Below are 19,612 nucleotides of genomic sequence, written 5' to 3' on the forward strand. Positions count from 1 at the left end.
TAAAAAAAATGTTGTTCTGTGTTGTTCGCTGAAGGAAATGAAGGAAGGTTAGATGAGGGAGCGCAAACTCCACGGCATAAGAGGGGAAAGCAAAAAAGCGGACGTGTCTTTTTCAAATAAACCATCGTCAGTAGACGTGCGCCTCAATGTCCTGGCTGGGATTTGGATGATACTCCTTCCGAATGCAAGCTCAATGGATTAACAATTGCGCAACGTCTGTCAAAAGTGGTGCGCTAAGTTTTGAAATAAGGAGCTTTTGGCCCCTCAAGACCACCACGTGTGAACGACCCATTCAGCCAAATGGTACTGCGCCGAGCCGAACCTCGACGTGTGTGGAGACACTCAGATTGGCTGGCATAGCTCGGGAGGTCTGGTTCGATTTCCGGCGCTGACTTAGCAATCCACCGAGATGAGGTATTGCATTCCCATGTTTGTGGAATAATGTCGCAACACTCTTCGTTTAAACGGAGACCATTTTTTTCACGCATCGAACAACGCATTTTGCACTATTTATTATCGCAGTGGTGTCCGGGGCGTAACTGAACAATAAGTTACCATCGAAAGTGTTACAATTTGCAGTGTTAGTACAATGAGCAGCACAAGGAAGCCGTTCATGATGTTCTAAAGCTTTTCATGTTTTGGCAGCGACACAACATTTATGCAACATAGCCAGAGAAGTGTTCCATAGCCATTTTTTATTTCTTTAGTAATATTCATTCCATTCTCCTTAATCACGGTATTTCGTTGTAAATAATACTATTCACAAGAGACGAATATGTGTTGACGTATTGCGCAGTAAGCGTCAAATAGTTCACTTGACTGTCCAGCCCAGGTATGAACTGTTGCTGGAAATCCCTTATTAGGAACTCCTATATTACTAAAAGGCATAATAATATTTTGAACTGCACCGAATTGTTCCTTAAGATATCTACTGATATTACAGCAATGTGACACGATATCTGTAAACGCTGTCGCATCCGAAACGTGCACCAACATCTGTTCGTATTCTTGGCCTGGATTTTTGGAAAAATTCACCAGAAATAGCATTATAAGGTCGTGGTGTTTCGAAAGTCTAATCAGGAAACATCGCGTTTCTTTACCGCTTGAGCGACGCCAGGTAAGAAACGTTACTATATATATTTATTTATTTGTAGTATGTTAAGCGGAAACTTGTTATTTAAAAAGATTTTGTTTCTTTTCTTTCATGTCGAGCGTGGCAGCTAGATGATCCAGTGGGGACTCGAGACGCTGCGGACGACGAGAGCTAACCGCTATTGCATCGTGGTCGACGGCCGGCGGCTGGAAGAACCGTTGAAACATCATGCTGACCATTATTAAAATACGTTTTATGTTTTTTTTTTATAAAAGGAAAAGAAGTTCACTGTTGAATGTGTAAGGATAAAGTTTGTAATTGATGTCAATTGGTTATCAACTGTTAAATAAACTTCGAGTTGGAAGTTGGAACAGTCAGTTGACTCTGTTGTTACGACATGCATCGTAAATATTACTTATGTGTGAGATTTGCAAGTTTTATTAAAATTCAGACTTCTTGAGAGGTTTTGGCAGGGTTTTGTCGAGAGTGTGGACGATCTTCAATGGTTAACTGGTTTGAAGTTTTATTGGTGAGAGGTCGACGCGTATTGATATTTTGAAAATAATCGATACTGTGAAGTGTGTTAGGATTCTGTTTTGAAACTTTATCGGCGATTGTGGTCGGGAGGATCGGTTTTAAAGTGGAATATTTCGTTGAATGAGAACAGGATTGAGTCTTTACTGACATTAATTAATTATTTAAGGAAAAATCAGGAGAATTTCCATTTATTCTGGCGAAGATATCAAGTAGGTTCAGACCGCACTACGAATATATACAAACTCTGTGACTTTGTTGAACGGTCAAAAAATGTTTTTCTACGATAAAACTTGTCTACAACAGGGACTGGTGAAGTTTGCTGCGTCTATCCTTATCTTCTAGGTTGAACCTGCTACAGCTTAATGTTTTTCTTTATAGGTTTTTCAAGTAACTGGGAAAAGAACTTATAATTTGATCTGCGGCGGACCGTCTATATTGGGTACATGGTTAGGCTGGTGTGAAGCCTGTTGGTTTGCAGACTGCCTTTCTTTCCCCTGCTACAGACATCTTTACTGAGTTGCTGCGACAGGATCGGCGGTTCAGCGCAAGGTCTCATATCTTCACGTATTGCTTTTTACTATTTCATGCATCCCTGAAGGAGCTGTGTCAGTTCGGTATTTCTTACTGCTGTGTTGCTTTAAACAAGTCCTCGTCCACTATGAACACAATGACAGAAACTTTTTTTTCTTTTCTTTTTTTCTGCCATTAGTCTACTGACTGGTTTGATGCGGCCCGCCACGAATTCCTTTCCTGTGCTAACCTCTTCATCTCAGAGTAGCACTTGCAACCTACGTCCTCAATTATTTGCTTGACGTATTCCAATCTCTGTCTTCCTCTACAGTTTTTGCCCTCTACAGCTCCCTCTAGTACCATGGAAGTCATTCCCTCATGTCTTAGCAGGTGTCCTATCATCCTGTCCCTTCTCCTTATCAGTGTCTTCCACATATTCCTTTCCTCTCCGATTCTGCGTAGAACCTCCTCATTCCTTACCTAATCAGTCCACCTAAATTTCAACATTCGTCTATAGCACCACATCTCAAATGCTTCGATTCTCTTCTGTTCCGGTTTTCCCACAGTCCACGTTTCACTACCATACAATGCTGTACTCCAGACGTACATCCTCAGAAATTTCTTCCTCAAATTAAGGCCGGTATTTGATATTAGTAGACTTCTCTTGGCCAGAAATGCCTTTTTTGCCATAGCGAGTCTGCTTTTATTGTCCTCCTTGCTCCGTCCGTCATTGGTTATTTTACTGCCTAGGTAGCAGAATTCCTTAACCTCATTGACTTCGTGACCATCAATCCTGATGTTAAGTTTCTCGCTGTTCTCATTTTACTACTTCTCATTACCTTCGTCTTTGTCCGATTTACTCTCAAAGCATACTGTGTACTCATTAGACTGTTCATTCCGTTCAGCAGATCATTTAATTCTTCTTCACTTTCACTCAGGATAGCAATGTCATCAGCGAATCGTATCATTGATATCCTTTCACCTTGTATTTTAATTCCACCCGCTGAACCTTTCTTTTATTTCCATCATTGCTTCCTCGATGTACAGATTGAAGAGTAGGGGCGAAAGGCTACAGCCTTGTCTTACACCCTTCTTAATACGAGCACTTCGTACTTGATCGTCCACTCTTATTATTCCCTCTTGGTTGTTGTACATATTGTATATGATCCGTCTCTCCCTATAGCTTACCCCTACTTTTATCAGAATCTCGAACAGCTTGCACCATTTTATATTGTCGAACGGTTTTTCCAGGTCGACAAATCCTATGAAAGTGTCTTGATTTTTCTTTAGCCTTGCTTCCATTATTAGCCGTAACGTCAGAATTGCCTGTCTCGTGCCTTTACTTTTCCTAAAGCCAAACTGATCGTCAAGTAGCGCATTCTCAATTTTCTTTTCCATTCTTCTGTATATTATTCTTGTAAGCAGCTTCGATGCATGAGCTGTTAAGCTGATTGTGCGATAATTCTCGCACTTGTCAGCTCTTGCCGTCTTCGGAATTGTGTGGATGATGCTTTTCCGAAAGTCAGATGGTATATCGCCAGACTCATATATTCTACACACCAACGTGAATAGTCGTTTTGTTGCCACTTCCCCCAATGATTTTAGAAATTCTGATGGAATGTTATCTATCCCTTCTGCCTTATTTGACCGTAAGTCCTCCAAAGCTCTTTTAAATTCCGATTCTAATACTGGATCCCCTATCTCTTCTAAATCGATTCCTGTTTCTTCTTCTATCACATCAGACAAATCTTCACCCTCATAGAGGCTTTCAATGTACTCTTTCCACCTATCTGCTCTCTCCTCTGCATTTAACAGTGGAATTCCCGTTGCACTCTTAATGTTACCACCGTTGCTTTTAATGTCACCAAAGGTTGTTTTGACTTTCCTGTATGCTGAGTCTGTCCTTCCGACAATCATATCTTTTTCGATGTCTTCACATTTTTCCTGCAGCCATTTCGTCTTAGCTTCCCTGCACTTCCTATTTATTTCATTCCTCAGCGACTTGTATTTTTGTATTCCTGATTTTCCCGGAACATGTTTGCACTTCCTCCTTTCATCAATCAACTGAAGTATTTCTTCTGTTACCCATGGTTTCTTCGCAGCTACCTTCTTTGTACCTATGTTTTCCTTCCCAACTTCTGTGATGGCCCTTTTTAGAGATGTCCATTCCTCTTCAACTGTACTGCCTACTGGGCTATTCCTTATTGCTGTATCTATAGCGTTAGAGAACTTCAAACGTATCTCGTCATTCCTTAGTACTTCCGTATCCCACTTCTTTGTGCATTGATTATTCCTAACTAATGTCTTGAACTTCAGCCTACTCTTCATCACTACTATATTGTGATCTGAGTCTCTATCTGCTCCTGGGTACGCCTTACAATCCAGTATCTGATTTCGGAATCCCTGTCTGACCATGATGTAATCTAACTGAAATCTTCCCGTATCTCCCGGCCTTTTCCAAGTATACCTCCTCCTCTTGTGATTCTTGAACAGGGTTTTCGCTATTACTAGCTGAAACTTGTTACAGAACTCAATTAGTCTTTCTCCTCTTTCATTCCTTGTCCCAAGCCCATATTCTCCTGTAACCTTTTCTTTTTCTCCTTCCCCTACAACTGCATTCCAGTCGCCCATGACTATTAGGTTTTCGTCCCCCTTTACATACTGCATTACCCTTTCAGTATCCTCATACACTTTCTCTATCTGTTCATCTTCAGTTTGCGACGTCGGCATATATACCTGAACTATCGTTGTTGGTGTTGGTCTGCTGTCGATTCTGATTAGAACAACCCGGTCACTGAACTGTTCACAGTAACACACCCGCTGCCCTACCTTCCTATTCATAACGAATCCTACACCTGTTATACCATTTTCTGCTGCTGTTGATATTACCCGATACTCATCTGACCAGAAATCCTTGTCTTCCTTCCACTTCACTTCACTGACCCCTACTATATCTAGATTGAGCCTTTGCATTTCCCTTTTCAGATGTTCTAGTTTCCCTACCACGTTCAAGATTCTGACATTCCACGCCCCGACTCGTAGAACGTTATCCTTTCGTTGATTATTCAATCTTTTTCCCATGGTAACCTCCCCCTTGACAGTAACTAATGCACGACATTATGCCTGCTGCTTTCGCCTACAACCAATAGAAATTTATTGCAGGCTTCCCTTTTTAGGCCCTGTCTGTTTCATCAGTTGTACACATTCCTTTCAGCCTTACTTCTTACTGTGCTAGCTTCCTCACGCTGAATGATTACAGAAAGAAACGCCAGGAATGAGTAGCCTTTGCTGGATGTAGACGCCCATGGATAAAGACGCGTTTAACGTCTTTAGAGTCAACCATGGCCTAGCATTCAATCATGGTTCCCATACTCTATACTATACAGGAACTGGTGCGGTCATCCTGACCAGTCAGGCTGTGCTCGCTTAAGGCGGTCATGCAATCAGGAAATTTTTATTTATTTATTTCTCAAGTAAAGACTTGTCGCGTGTTGTATAACAGGTCGTATATTGCGTGATTTTACTTGTTCAAAAATGGTTCAAATGTCTCTGAGCACTATGGGACTTAATATCTGTGGTCATCAGCCCCTAGAACGTAGAACTACTTAAACCTAACTAACCTAACGACATCACACACATCCATGCCCGAGGCAGGATTCGAACCTGCGACCGTAGCGGTCACTCGGTTCCGGACTGAAGCGCCTAGAACCGCACGGCCACACCGACCGGCGATTTTACTTGTTATGTCATACAAGTTACGTGGGGAATTGGTTAAAAGAACACCATAGCTACACATTTATAAACGAAAAAGGAAAACACAAACAGTACATATGTACAAAGTCAAAACCACTACTTAACTTAATGGTGTACGCTCCACCTCACACCAGCCTAAGTTAAGTAGTGGTTTTGACTTTGCACATATGTACTGTTTTCCTTTTCTTTTTCGTTTATAAATGTATAGCTATGGTGTTCTTTTAATCACTGACAAAGGTCTTATTAGGCACTTGCGGGTTTTATTGTTGTTCTGAAGAAGGTGTAGTTATCTCCGCCGAAACCTGGGTTAACACTTAACACTAGGTCCTTTTTTGGCAATCGAGGCGTGTTTTTAGTTTTTTAATATATTAACCAACGATTGCTGACGCGCTGCGATGTTGAAGGTTCTTACCATCTGGTCTACTAAATTGTTCGTGTAGGCGGCGTCAAGACTACAGTGACATATTTACATAGATATCAGGCAAGCAGTCAGTACCTATTCCGTCTCATAAAGATCATCATTTTTCAAACGACCACAAGTAAAGAAAAAAATCGTGAAATGAATAAAAGAACTATTTGTGGAAACACCAAAACTACCACACGATTATAGTGTCGGACATGTAGCAGAAACTGCAAGCTTTGTTAACGTTTAAGGTGCGTTAATGCCAGGTAATAGTAAACGACGTAATTTTCTTGATTGATTTGCTAAATTTAAGATTCTAATTTTGGATAGCTACTGGACAAGCAACTGCTGCTTCGCCAATTGCAAACGAGGAAACAATCATAAAAAAAAAAAAAATGGTTCAAATGGCTCTGAGCACTATGGGACTTAACATCTGTGGTCATCAGACCCCTAGAACTTAGAACTACTTAAACCTAACTAACCTAACACACATCCATGCCCGAGGCAGGATTCGAACCTGCGACCGTAGCAGTCGCGCGGTTCCGGACTGAGCGCCTAGAACCGCTAGACCAGAACGGTGACAAACAATCATCGTAGCATTCTACATAGACATCAATTCAGTTAACAATAACGAAGAACAGGAAAACCGCGAAAAGCACACACATCTCGACATATTGTGAAAGTGGATGTGTGTGTGTGTGTTTTGTCCTTAGCGTAAGTTAGTTTAAGTCAGATTAAGTACTGTGTAAGCCGAGGATACTAAAAGGGGAATACAGTATGTAAAGAGACAAGAAAATCTAATAGTCATGGGCGACTGGAATGCAGTTGTAGGGGAAGGAGATAAAGAAAAGGTTACAGGAGAATATGGGCTTGGGACAAGGAATGAAAGAGGAGAAAGACTAATTGAGTTCTGTAACAAGTTTCAGCTAGTAATAGCGAATACCCTGTTCAAGAATCACAAGAGGAGGAGGTATACTTGGAAAAGGCCGGGAGATACAGGAAGATTTCAATTAGATTACATCATGGTCAGACAGAGATTCCGAAATCAGATACTGGATTGCAAGGCGTACCCAGGAGCAGATATAGACTCAGATGACGATATAGTAGTGACGAAGAGTAGGCTGAAGTTTAAGAGATTAGTTAGGAAGAGAGATATGGAAGTGAGATATGGAAGTACTACGGAATGAAGAGATACGCCTGAAGTTCTCTAAGGCTGTAGATACTCCAATAAGGAATAGCTCAGTAGGCAGTACAGTTGAAGAGGAATGAGCATCTCTAAAAAGGGCAATCACAGAAGTTGGGAAGAAAAACATAGATACAAAGAAGGTAACTGCGAAGAAACCATGAGTAACAGAAGAAATACTTCAATTGATCGATAAAAGGAGGAAGTTCAAAAATGTTCCGGGAGACTCAGGAATACAGAAATATAAGTCGCTGTGGAATGAAATAAACAGGAAGTGCTGGGAAGCTTCGACGAAATGGCCGCAGGAAAAATGTGACGACATCGAAAAGGAAATGTTTGTTGGAAGGACAGACTTAGCATACAAGCAAGTCAAAACAACCTTCGGTGACATTAAAAGCAAGGGTGATAACATTAAGTGAGCAATTGGAATTCCACTGTTAAATGCAAAGGAGACAGCGGATAGGTGGAAATAATACACTAAAAGCGTCTATGAGAGGGAAGATTTGTCTGATGTGATAGAAGAAGAAATAGGAGTCGATTTAGAAGAGATATGGGACCCAGTATTAAAACCAGAATGTAAAAGAGCTTTGGAGAACTTAAAATCAAATAAGGCAGAAGGGATAGATAACATTCCATCTGAATTTCTAAAATCCTTGGGAAAAGTGGCAGCAAAACGACTATTCACGTTGGTGTGTAGAATGGATGAGGCTGGTGACAAACCATCTGACTTTCGGAAAAACATCATCCACACAATTCGAAGACGGCAAGAGCTGACAAGTGCGAGAATTATCGCACAATCAGCTTAACAGCTCATACATCCAAGTTGCTTACAAAAATAATAAACAGAACAATAGAAAAGAAAATTGAGGATGCGCTAGATGACGATCAGTTTGGCTTTAGGAAAGGTAAAGGCACGAGACAGGCAATTCTGACATTGCGGTTAATAATGGAAGCAAGACTAAAGAAAAATCGAGACATGTTCATAGGATTTGTCGACCTGTAAAAAGCGTTCGACAGTGTAAAATGGTGCAGGATGTTCGAGATTCTGAAAAAAGTAGGGGTAAGCTATAGGGAGAGACGGGTCATATACAATGTGTAGAACAGCCAAGAGGGAATAATAAGAGTGAACTACCAAGAATGAAGTACTCGTATTAAAAAGGGTGTAAGACAAGGATGTAGCCTTTCGCCCCTACTGTTCAATCTGTACATCGAGGAAACAATGATGTAAATAAAAGAAAGGTTCAGGAGCGGAATTAAAATTCAAAGTGAAAGGATCAATGAGACGATTCGGTGATCACATTGCAATCCTCAGTGAAAGTGAAGAAGAATTAAATGATCTGCTGAACGGAATGAACAGTCTAATGAGTACAGAGTATGGATTGAGAGTAAATCAAAGAAAGACGAAGGTAATGAGAAGTAGTAGACATGAGAACAGCGAGAAAACATTACGATTGATGGTCACGAAGTAGATGACGATAAGGAATTCTGCTACCTAGGCAGTAAAATAACCAATGACGGACGGAGCAATGGCAAAAAGGGCATTCCTGGCCAAGAGAAGTCTACTAATATCAAATATCGGTCTTGATTTGAGGAAGAAATTTCTGATCATGTACGTCTGGAGTACAGCATTGTGTGGTAGTGAAACATGGACTGTAGGAAAACCGGTACATAAGAGAATCGAAGCATCTGAGATGTGGTGCTACAGACGAGTGTTGAAGATTAGGTGGACTGATAAGCCAAGGAATGAGGAGGTTCGCGCAGAATCGGAGAGGAAAGGAATATGAGGAAAACACTGATAAGGAGAAGGGACAGGATGACAGGACATCTGTTAAGACATGAGGGAATGAAACTTCCTGGCAGATTAAAACTGTGTGCCGGACCGCGACTCCAACTCGGGACTTTTGCCTTTCGCGGGCAAGTGCTCTATCAACTGAGCTACCCAAGCACGACTCACGCCCCGTCCTCACGGCTGTACTTCCGCCAGTACCTCGTCTCCTACCTTCCAAACTTTACAGAAGCTCTCCTGCGATCCATGCAAGACTAGCACTCCTGAAAGAAAGTATATTGCGGAGACATGGCTTGGCCACAGCCTAGGGGATGTTTCCAGAATGAGATTTTCACTCTGCAGCGGAGTGTACGCTGATATGAAACTTCCTGGCAAATTAAAACTGTGTGCCGGACCAGACTCGAAGGAAGGTAGGAGACGAGGTACTGGCGGAAGTAGAGCTGCGAGGACGGGGCGTGAGTCGTGCTTGGGTAGCTCAGTTGATAGAGCTCTTGCCCGCGAAAGGCAAAGGTCCCGAGTTCGAGTCTCGGTCTGGCACACAGTTTTAATCTGGCAGGAAGTTTCATATCAGCGTACACTCCGCTGCAGAGTGAAAATCTCATTCATGAGGGAATGACTTCCATTTTACTAGAGGGAGCTGTAGAGGGCTAGAGATTGGAATACAACCAGCAAATAATTGAGGACGTAGGTTGCAAGTGCTACTCTGTGATGAAGTTGTTAGAACAGGAGAGGAATTTGTGGCGGGCCCCATCAAACCAGTCGGAAGACTGATAAAAAAAAAGGCCTGGGACCGATGACCTCAGCAGTTTGGCCCCATAGGAACTTACCCAAATTTCCAAAAACTCCTTCAGGGTGTATAGCCGCGTCCTTTTATGAAATTTTTACAGTAGTTTCGCTTGAGTTGCAGCGGGCTTCCGAAGGGCTAAGGTTAATTAGCTGAGGAGAGGGTGCGTCGACATATCTCTTTTTGTGTATGTCGCACCAGACCGTCGTGGTCATATGTGCTAGATTTTATTGGCCCTGCAATAACGTCGGTGTGTTTTAAGAGAGAGAGAGAGAGAGAGAGAGAGAGAGAGAGAGAGAGAGAGGGCTGTACGGCAGACTGATCGTGACTTGCACGGCTTGCTGGCAACTGGCAACTTTCTATGGATCAGTGACGAGCCGGTCGCGGCGATGTCCAATGAGGCTCCTGCGCTACTAATACACGCGACTCCACAGATCGACACTGGCAGAGCACCTCGCGATTGCCGGCAGGCTATTAAGTTTCAAGAAGCACGATTACTTCCAGGACGTCGTGGATACGCAAACGCAAAGTAAGGGGGGGAATCTAAATTCAGAAGCACCCTGGCGACGTCAGCAGCGAAGATGGCGATGGGCTCCCCGCGTCATGGCTACCAACAAGTCCCGGTACGTCGCGCCGGGTGTGATCGCAGGGCAACGGCCTCACCGAACAGTGTCGCGAGAGATAAAACAAACAGCGCAGCTAACAGCAGGAAAACACGGGCCCAACAACGAAAAAGCGTGTAACACACTTCTCTTCCGCCACATATCCCATCCCTCCCTCTTAACACCCACCAATGATATTCCTATAAACTTTGGTAAATTTTCCTGTTGATATGTTGCTGTAACAATTATTTCTCTGTAGACTTTTAGATATCTCAGAGTCGTTTGACAGGTATCAGCATGTACCTGCAAAAAATCAGGTGAAAAGTTTGTTGGAAATTTTTCTCACAATACACTGACATGTAATGTATCGAAGAGTAGCAGTCAATCTCTTGGGCTAGGTGAGGCCTTGTGTCGTGATTGTACCCTTATCTCTTGACCATTAGGTAGCCTATTTGAAGTAATCTGTTTTACATAGCCTGATACATTCGGAGATAATTTTGCCAACCACCAGTTTCGAGCTAGAGTTCTTAATCCAGTTGTCTTCTAGCTGAAAGCCGTCTTTTCTGTCATATTCTTTTCACTATATAAAAGCCGAAAGTGGCGGCAGCTAAATTAAGGAATTTCTCTTCGTTTACAGCCACAGTCGTTCACTGCAAACACTTCACAAACAACAGCAGACTGGCAGCATGACGCAGATCAGTACGGTCCACTTGTAAATGTCCCCTTAATTTGGACGAAGACTAAACGGACTGAATCCCAACGACATCAGGCGAAATAGACCGCTCGTGTGTGGCGGCCTTTATGCGACCATGAGAAGCATTTGGTTCGCTTACTTTCTCGAAGTCGAGTTCGCGCAGAATAACTCTGCACTGGCGCGGAAACGCGTTCTCGTTGTGAGCAGTGGGCGAATCCACCACGTTCTTCTGTAGGGTGGCCGCCTGAGTTGGATGTCACCTGCCAACGTGTGCACTTCGGGCATTGTCGTCGTCTCTCTAGGCGCCACACTTTTTACCCACCATATGTGCAGGGAAAGTTCTTCGTATGAGGTACATGTGATTCTATGCAACGACATTAATTTCTGTCAGATGAGGCAAATGAAGACGCAGAAATCGTATTAAAAGCTATGTTTTGGGAGACTGTAGAAACTAGTGCACTCACTCAATAAATGGAATACAGGAGGAGGCAAACATCACTACAAGTACTTCACAGGGGTTCACTACTTCGAGAAGGTGCAAAGGAGGAAATTTTATAATTTAGGTAGTACTGCCTAACAGGTTATCACTGAACTGACACACAATATCCACACGATATGTTCTTTATTTCACATTGCCAGTATCGTACTAAGTGATCGTACTGAGTGATGCCCACTGCAATATATTTTTACACTTTTTGTTTTGTGAGATTTCCCTCTGCAGGTGTGTTGTCCATCTCTTTTAGTTTTGGTTGATCCTTCGTATCTTTTTCAGTCTTTTGACATTTTAATGAATAATTAGAGGTAAGCTGCAAATAGTTTTATTAGTAATGCTTCTTGACCACAAGCTCGTTTCGGCTGCACTGCCATTCTCAAGTAAACCTGTAGATGGTACATTTGGTGAGTTACTTCCGTTTATAAAATTTGTACACCTAGTTGGAATAGATGCCCACATTGCATCAGTGGATAAACTGTCGACTGTCAATTGATTGCTAGATCGTTATAATCACATAAGTTTTGTTTGCATAAAATACTTTCGTCAGATGGATTGACAGCTTATTGTCAGTGATGCCTTATGTTTATAGTATAATCTTTGGTAGTCAGAGATGTTAGTTGCGTTTCATTGCTTTTATTATTTTCATAAGTAACCAAAACCGTCATCAAGTATTTGAAATTTACAGAAAAACAACTATTACAGACTGCATAATCAGTCGAAGTTCTTGTCACCCAAAATCGCAAAAAAATCCTCTTTCAACTCAATGGTCAATAGAATAACCAATTTATCATTAGAACACCAAATGAGAGAAAATGAGCTTACAATATTCCTGTATATAGCCCAACAAAATAAATTTAACCCGAATATAGTTCACAGATTGTACGAGAAATACACTAAACCTAAAACCCAAACCACACAGAACGACATAAAATTAATAAGAGAAAACAAAACTAAGCGGAAAACAACATACCTGCCGACGATATACTTGGGACAAATATCGAATAAAATAAGCCAAATCTTAAACCAATGAACCATAAAACTAGCTTTCCGAACAAACAACAATCTAGAAACGAAAATTCGATCTCTAAAAACCAAAATCGCGACTTTTGTTAACCCGAGAAAATAGAAAATTTCGTGTAACTACTGCGCAAAATCCTATATCGCTCACGCAGGACGAAATTTTAACATTCGATTCAAAGAACACACAAGAAATTGCGACAACAATTAATCTTTCAACTGCATCTCAAAACTCAAAAACACAAATTCTACACAGAATACCAAAAGGTCATCTCATGGACATCTTGGAAGAATTAGAAGAACAAATCGATCTCAAACATAAAGTTACCTGGAAAATTTTGCTGACATTTTGGGAAACGAACGCATTAAAATCCGAGTAAACAGGAACCAAAAGATAACCTTAGATACAAATGAAACAAAATTATAAGGTCAATGAAACGCAACTAACATCACTGACTAGCAAAGATTATACTGTAAACCTGAAGCATCACCCAGAATAAACTGTCTATCCAGCTGTCCAAAGTATTTCACGAAAATATTCTATGCAAATAACTTACGTGATTATAATGACCTAGCAACCAATAAGGAGTAGTCAATTTACTCACTGATGCAATATGGCCGTCTATTCCAACTAAACATTCATTAAAAAATGTCATGACGACGCATTCTATGCCGCAGGGCCGACAGAAAAGAAGATATTTTTCAGTATTATAGTATAAGAAATTATTAATTATTTGATGAATTACTACCCAAACTGACATAACCTGTTAGTAACATTGCCTTTAGACTTGCTAGCAGCAGTTTATCAGTTACGTGAGAGATACGTTTGTCTGCGGCCTGACTACACCTCCCCTACGACGTGGTGGTCGTTCACAAATGAGCACCCGACCTATACCGTTGTCTAGTGTTCTTCCGTGTCGTCCGTAGCTAGGCTCCTAGTTATTTTGTGCAGTCTGGCTTTGTGATTATATTACTCCGTGAAGACCTCAGGGATCCAAAGCAAATACTTCTACAATTTTGATTAAATTGTGATTGACTTTTGAGTGAATCGAGTGGTAGGGGCCAACCGCCCACCAATCATTATGTTGCCCGTTTTGAAAGGACGTGCAAAGCCGTGTCATGCATGTCTGGCTGCACTGCGTCAGCACGGATTCCAGCCACAGCGCTCTGTGAATCACAAACTTGTTTCATGCCAGCTCTAATACCGAACGCGAGCCGTCTCTGTAAAGAAAACGGTACCCACCTCCGTAGCACAGGTGTGGAACGCAGGCTTGTGCGGTGGTGATCCGACTAGGAGATAGCTGCTTCGAATCCTGATGCTGAAAAAAATCGTCGAGCACATTCGGCCGGCAGATTTATGTGGTATTTATTTGGTAGAAAGGAACATTGTGGTTGAGTCTGCATGGAACGCATGCGCTTGGAATTTTAACGGTACTCCATTCCATGGTACAAGTCGCCTCTCTTGCAGAATCTGGCGCTATGTAAGGGGTTCCCAACGAAATGGGCCCACATGTTTCCAAGGTTGTTTGGCGTACGCTGCAGGAATTGCGATAATAATGTCGTGTGATGAGGGCCTCCCGTCTGGTAGACCGCTCGCCTGGTGCAACTCTTTCGATTTGACGCGTCGATGGGGATGAAATGATGATGACTAGGACAACACAACACCCAGTCCCTAAGCGGAGAAAATCTCCGACCCAGTCGGGAATCGAACCCGGGCCCTTAAGATTGACGGTCTGTTGCGCTGACCACTCAGTTACCGGGTGCGGACAGGAATTGCGATGGGAAACTCTTACATGCCCTCATATCTCCCCATGCAATTGCCCTATTTTTGGCGCCTTAAAGGAAGACATTTGTGGCCGTTGGTTCCTTTCAGACGAAGGGATACACGGGTGGTACAGTCATGATCCCATAGATAACAGTAAACATCTTGCCAAGAATGCATTGTCCAGCTTTCTCAGAGTGAGATAAATGTATTGACGGTTAGAGCGATTACTTTGGAAATAATAAATAGTGTAATAAATTTTTTCTAGCTGTCTCGTTTTCATTTGACTGCCCCTTAAAACAGGAGCAGGGAAGACTTGGCAGATTAGACCAAGCAGGAAGCAGGTCAGACAGCCTAATGTACGAGGTGTCTGCTCAGAGTGCAGAAGAGGTGTCGTCAGATTTCTGAGTAATTTAATGAGGCCCGTTACGACTTCCTCTCCTGAGCCAACCTTTTCATCTCAGAGTAATAATTACGTCACATGTCCTCTATTAGTTGTATATATACCAATATCTGTCTTCCCTACAGCTTCTAGTCACTGCTGCTTCCTCAAGTATCATCTTTCTTCCAGGAGTGCTAGTTCTGCAAGGTTCGCAGGAGAGCTTCTGTGAAGTTTGGAAGGTAGGAGGCGAGGTACTGGCGGAATTAAAGCTGTGAGGACGGGGCGTGAATCGTGTTTGGGTAGCTCAGTTGGTAGAGCACTTGCCCGCGAAAGGCATAGGTCCCGAGTTGGAGTCTCGGTCCGGCACACAGTTTTAATCCGTCAGGAAGGTTCATCATGAATGTTAGTCCTTGATGTCTTAACACACGTTCTATCATCCATTCCCGTGGCCGTCAAAACGTTTTGTTCAAGAGGCAATACTGACGTTGTGGAACGGCCCTAGGAACGCAAATATACTGATCTTATCGTTAATTGATAACGTATTTAAATTAGTATTTTATGAGCCTTCAAGAAACTAGATATACCAGGCGTCTCTCCAAAGACTCGTCAGGCACATTTTCTCTGAAGTTTCGGCAGACATTTGCAAATTAGTTTTTGCAATTTGTAATTGTAGTCAGGCCAAGCAAGTAGTGCTCGTCACGTCACATATGCGACGCTCATTGTCGAAGGAAAGCGTTGGTTTGTTTCCAGTTGCAAGAAAACCGAATTTTAAAAGCAGAATTTTACGTTCGCACTCGATAGAGCGGCGTGATATTAGTTTCATCGTTATGTATGACCACGGATAGTGAAACACGAAGTATAACGATTACTTCAGCAACGACAACACTGCCCTGGCCTACGCTGTCTGCTACCACCATACAACAGCGCTACTCAATCGCTGCTGCGGTTCTGGTTATTTTACTGTCCATGTTAATAGATACGGATAAAACGAATATCGCACTAAACTAATTGGGACCGCTCTATCGAATGGACACGTACAGTTATGCTTTGAAAATAATTTTGTTTGTAGCGGGAAACAGGTCGACGCTTTCCGTCGACGCTAGGCGTCGCATGAAAGATGTGATGAGCAGTATTTGTTTTGGCTGACCCGTAGGAACTGCACGAGAAGTTTGCTGCCGGCGCTGAAGTACTGACCGTCAGAAGTCGTCACCCTTCGGAACACTTCGTGTCCACTGTTCTCTGTTTTACACTGCTGCCACCCTCAGCGACCCGAAATTCGCGAGACTAATTGCATGACGAAGTGGTGGTGTATCGTTTGAACAAGTAAATAATCAGTTGGTTAATAACAGTAATTGTACCTATATTTAAATGCTCTATGAAATAAGAGACAGTGTCGCAGATGTTTACTAAATGCTGTAATTGTCGTTTTCCTATTACTCATTGCACTATATTACAACAGTCTTAATTTAATTTCATATTCATTGCCAAAAATACGAAGCGCATTTTAGGATGACTGCCTCTGTAATGCACATTCACGAATCTACGTTACTTTCGTGTCAAAACCTACAGTACACCACTGCTTCTGAACGCGGTAAGAGTCGCGCACGCCCTGAGTTGTTACCCCCCGCTCCCCCCCCCCCCCCCCCCACCCATTTCTCTAATTCTGCAGCCGCCGCGCTACTAACTCCTTAGCCCTTGAGGTAAGTGGCCAACTTTACTTACCTCGCGGCCGAATTCAGCAACGTCAATTAAAATTAAACCTATCTTAAAACATAATCATTTCTGTAAGTATTTTTGTTTTTTACTGAGCAGGAAATTTACACCACAAATAAACTCTTAATTAGTTAACGCTTTTGGATTCGGCTTTTATTTGCTAGATGCATATTATCACAAAATACGCCTGAGAACCGCGGGCTACACGAATATCTGAGTCGGGCGGCAGTTTGACAACCACTGTTCCAGTCAGTTCTTGCCACCGCTTTCCATGTGTTTCTCCCCTCGCTGATTCTACGCAGAACCACCTTATTATAATAGCGCTTACTAGGCATTATTACGAAATTACGACTACTACGAAAATAGTGGTAAATGTGCTGTGTTTCTGAGTGCTAGTATGCAGTACAATAGTAACACCTGTCTTATCTGGCGGCAGTTGGCATTGGCTAAGCTTTCTCATTATTGCAGGCTCTAATCTGAATACTCTGAATGTTTTAATTTGACACTTGTAACAGATTCTTGGATCTAAAATAAAAACTAGTCTGAAAAACGTATCTTACATCCTAGTCTTCCAGATAAACTTTCGCTTGCCGGCCGCGGTGGCCGTGCGGCTCTAGGCGCTGCAGTCCGGAACCGCGGGACTGCTACGGTCGCAGGTTCGAATCGTGCCTCGGGCATGGATGTGTGTGATGTCCTTAGGTTAGTTAGGTTTAAGTAGTTCTAAGTTCTATGGGACTGATGACCTAAGATGTTAAGTCCCATAGTGCTCAGAGCCAAACTTCCGCTTGTATTTCAAATTAATCACGGTTGGTTTACTAAAAGTATTTCTTAAGTACTTAAGTAATAAGGATCGACAAATAATTCAGTTATAAATAAGCTCATACTATGGGTTCTTTAATTGGTTTGACGATTACGTTACCTCAGAATGCATTGTACATAACTACGTTCACAATGACGGGCTGAACTTTACCGTGAATAAATATTTATTCTAATTAATAGAGTCAATAAGCGCTAAGGCTGAAGTGGAGGCGAAGCAAGATCTATCGCAGGAGTGGGTTATCGTATAAGTGGGGTTCACAAAGCGGCCTATTTATCTTTTATAATTTCTAATGGACAGCGAGTAGAATGAAAATGACTGTAGCGATGTATGACAAAGTGTGCAAGCGTCTCTGGAATCCAACTAGATCGCCGATGAAAGATACAGAAGTAGCGAAATAAGACGTCTCGCAATATGTTCATATGTTACATCATTTTCATCAGTCTGTCTAATTTTCAACGCCCTTCTACAAGACATATCTGACGAGTCGATTCTCTTCTTTCTTTGCTTTCTCACAGTCCATGATTCCTTTGCATGCAGTGCAGTGATCCAAACGAACATTCTCAGAAATTTCGGCCTCAAAAAATTAAGACCGATGTTCGATACTAGTAGAGTTCCTTTGGCCATGAATGCCTTCTCGGCCTGTCCTAGTTTGATTTTTAAGTCTCTTTGCTTCTCTATTATGTGTATTTTGCTTCGAACATAGCAGAATGCCTTCACGTTATCTTATTCTTGGTCACCAATTTTGATAAGTTTATTGCTAATATTATTTCTGCTGCTTAATATTTTCGTCTTTCTTCAGTTTACCCTCAGTCTATATTCTATAAACATTAGACTATTCACTCTGTTCAACAGATCCTGTAATTATTTTTCACTTTTACTGGTTTTGATAATCGCGGCATATTCATTGCACTGCAGATTCGTCATTTATGAACAATTGCCGCTGAAACTTGGAATCACTGCATGGTCATCGATTTTATCGCCAGTGACTCCAACCATTTATATTCAGTGTTTTTAATTTAACTGGAACTATGTCTCACTTTTTGACAATTTGAGCGGGAAGGATGGGCACAAACATAGTCATTAATTAAAAATTTATAAGAAAGTTACTGGTTTCGAATTATCATAAACGTCATTGCTGCTTTATTAGTTTAGGCGAGGCCTTGGACGTTATGACATCGAAGAAATTACCTATCAAGGTTGTTTGTTGATTCGAGAAGGACGAATGTTTGAATCACAGCTGTTCACAGCTTTAACTCAGAACTTCGTAAGACCGCGATAAAAACACGTACAACTGTTCTCCCTCTGGACGCTACTCGTCACACTTCTATGCTGAAACACTCCACATGGTCAGTTCGCAAAAATTGGACTTCAGCTCACCACGATGTGAACCACAATCCAACACGAATAAGTAAGTGGTGGCGTGTGATAAACTGCGAAAAGTTTCATTCGAGTTCTTGAGTTGTAGACGGGAAGAATATGCAGCTCGAAGACGCCACTATTCTGGCAGCTATCCAAGCAGTGCGATTGATACTTAACTTAAAATTCACTTACGATCTCGTCTGTCCGAGTATAAACCCACCTAAGATTTACTGGCACTACATTACGCTCACTCCTTCGATTTCCTTGTTATTAAACTCCATAAATCTCTTCACAGGAAATTATACTTCTGCACATTCTCCCGGACGCCGTGAAATGACGCAGATATCTGAGGCAATATCTTCTAACGATTTTACATATTAAATTTAACGAAAGCACGGCTGAATTCTAATAATTGGATTTCTTTGCTCAAGACTTTAGTGGTTTCATAACTAACACATTTCCTAGTATATCACAATGAATACAAACAGCGTAGATCAACGGTTGTTCGTCACTTAGAAAATAATTTTCCTCCCATCCCTCTCCCTATTAATTTCTTCCCTAAAGATAAGTTCAAATCAGAAGGATACCGGATAAAATTATTAGCTGTCACAAGGGAGCAGACGAGAAATTAAGTCACACGAATGAAACTTAGGAACTCAGTAAAACTTCAGTTTCGGTGTGAAGACATAAAAGGCATGAATCAAATTTCGCCTCCCAATAT

Source organism: Schistocerca americana, chromosome 5 (genome assembly GCF_021461395.2).
Source record: "Schistocerca americana isolate TAMUIC-IGC-003095 chromosome 5, iqSchAmer2.1, whole genome shotgun sequence".
NCBI lineage: Eukaryota > Metazoa > Arthropoda > Insecta > Orthoptera > Acrididae > Schistocerca > Schistocerca americana.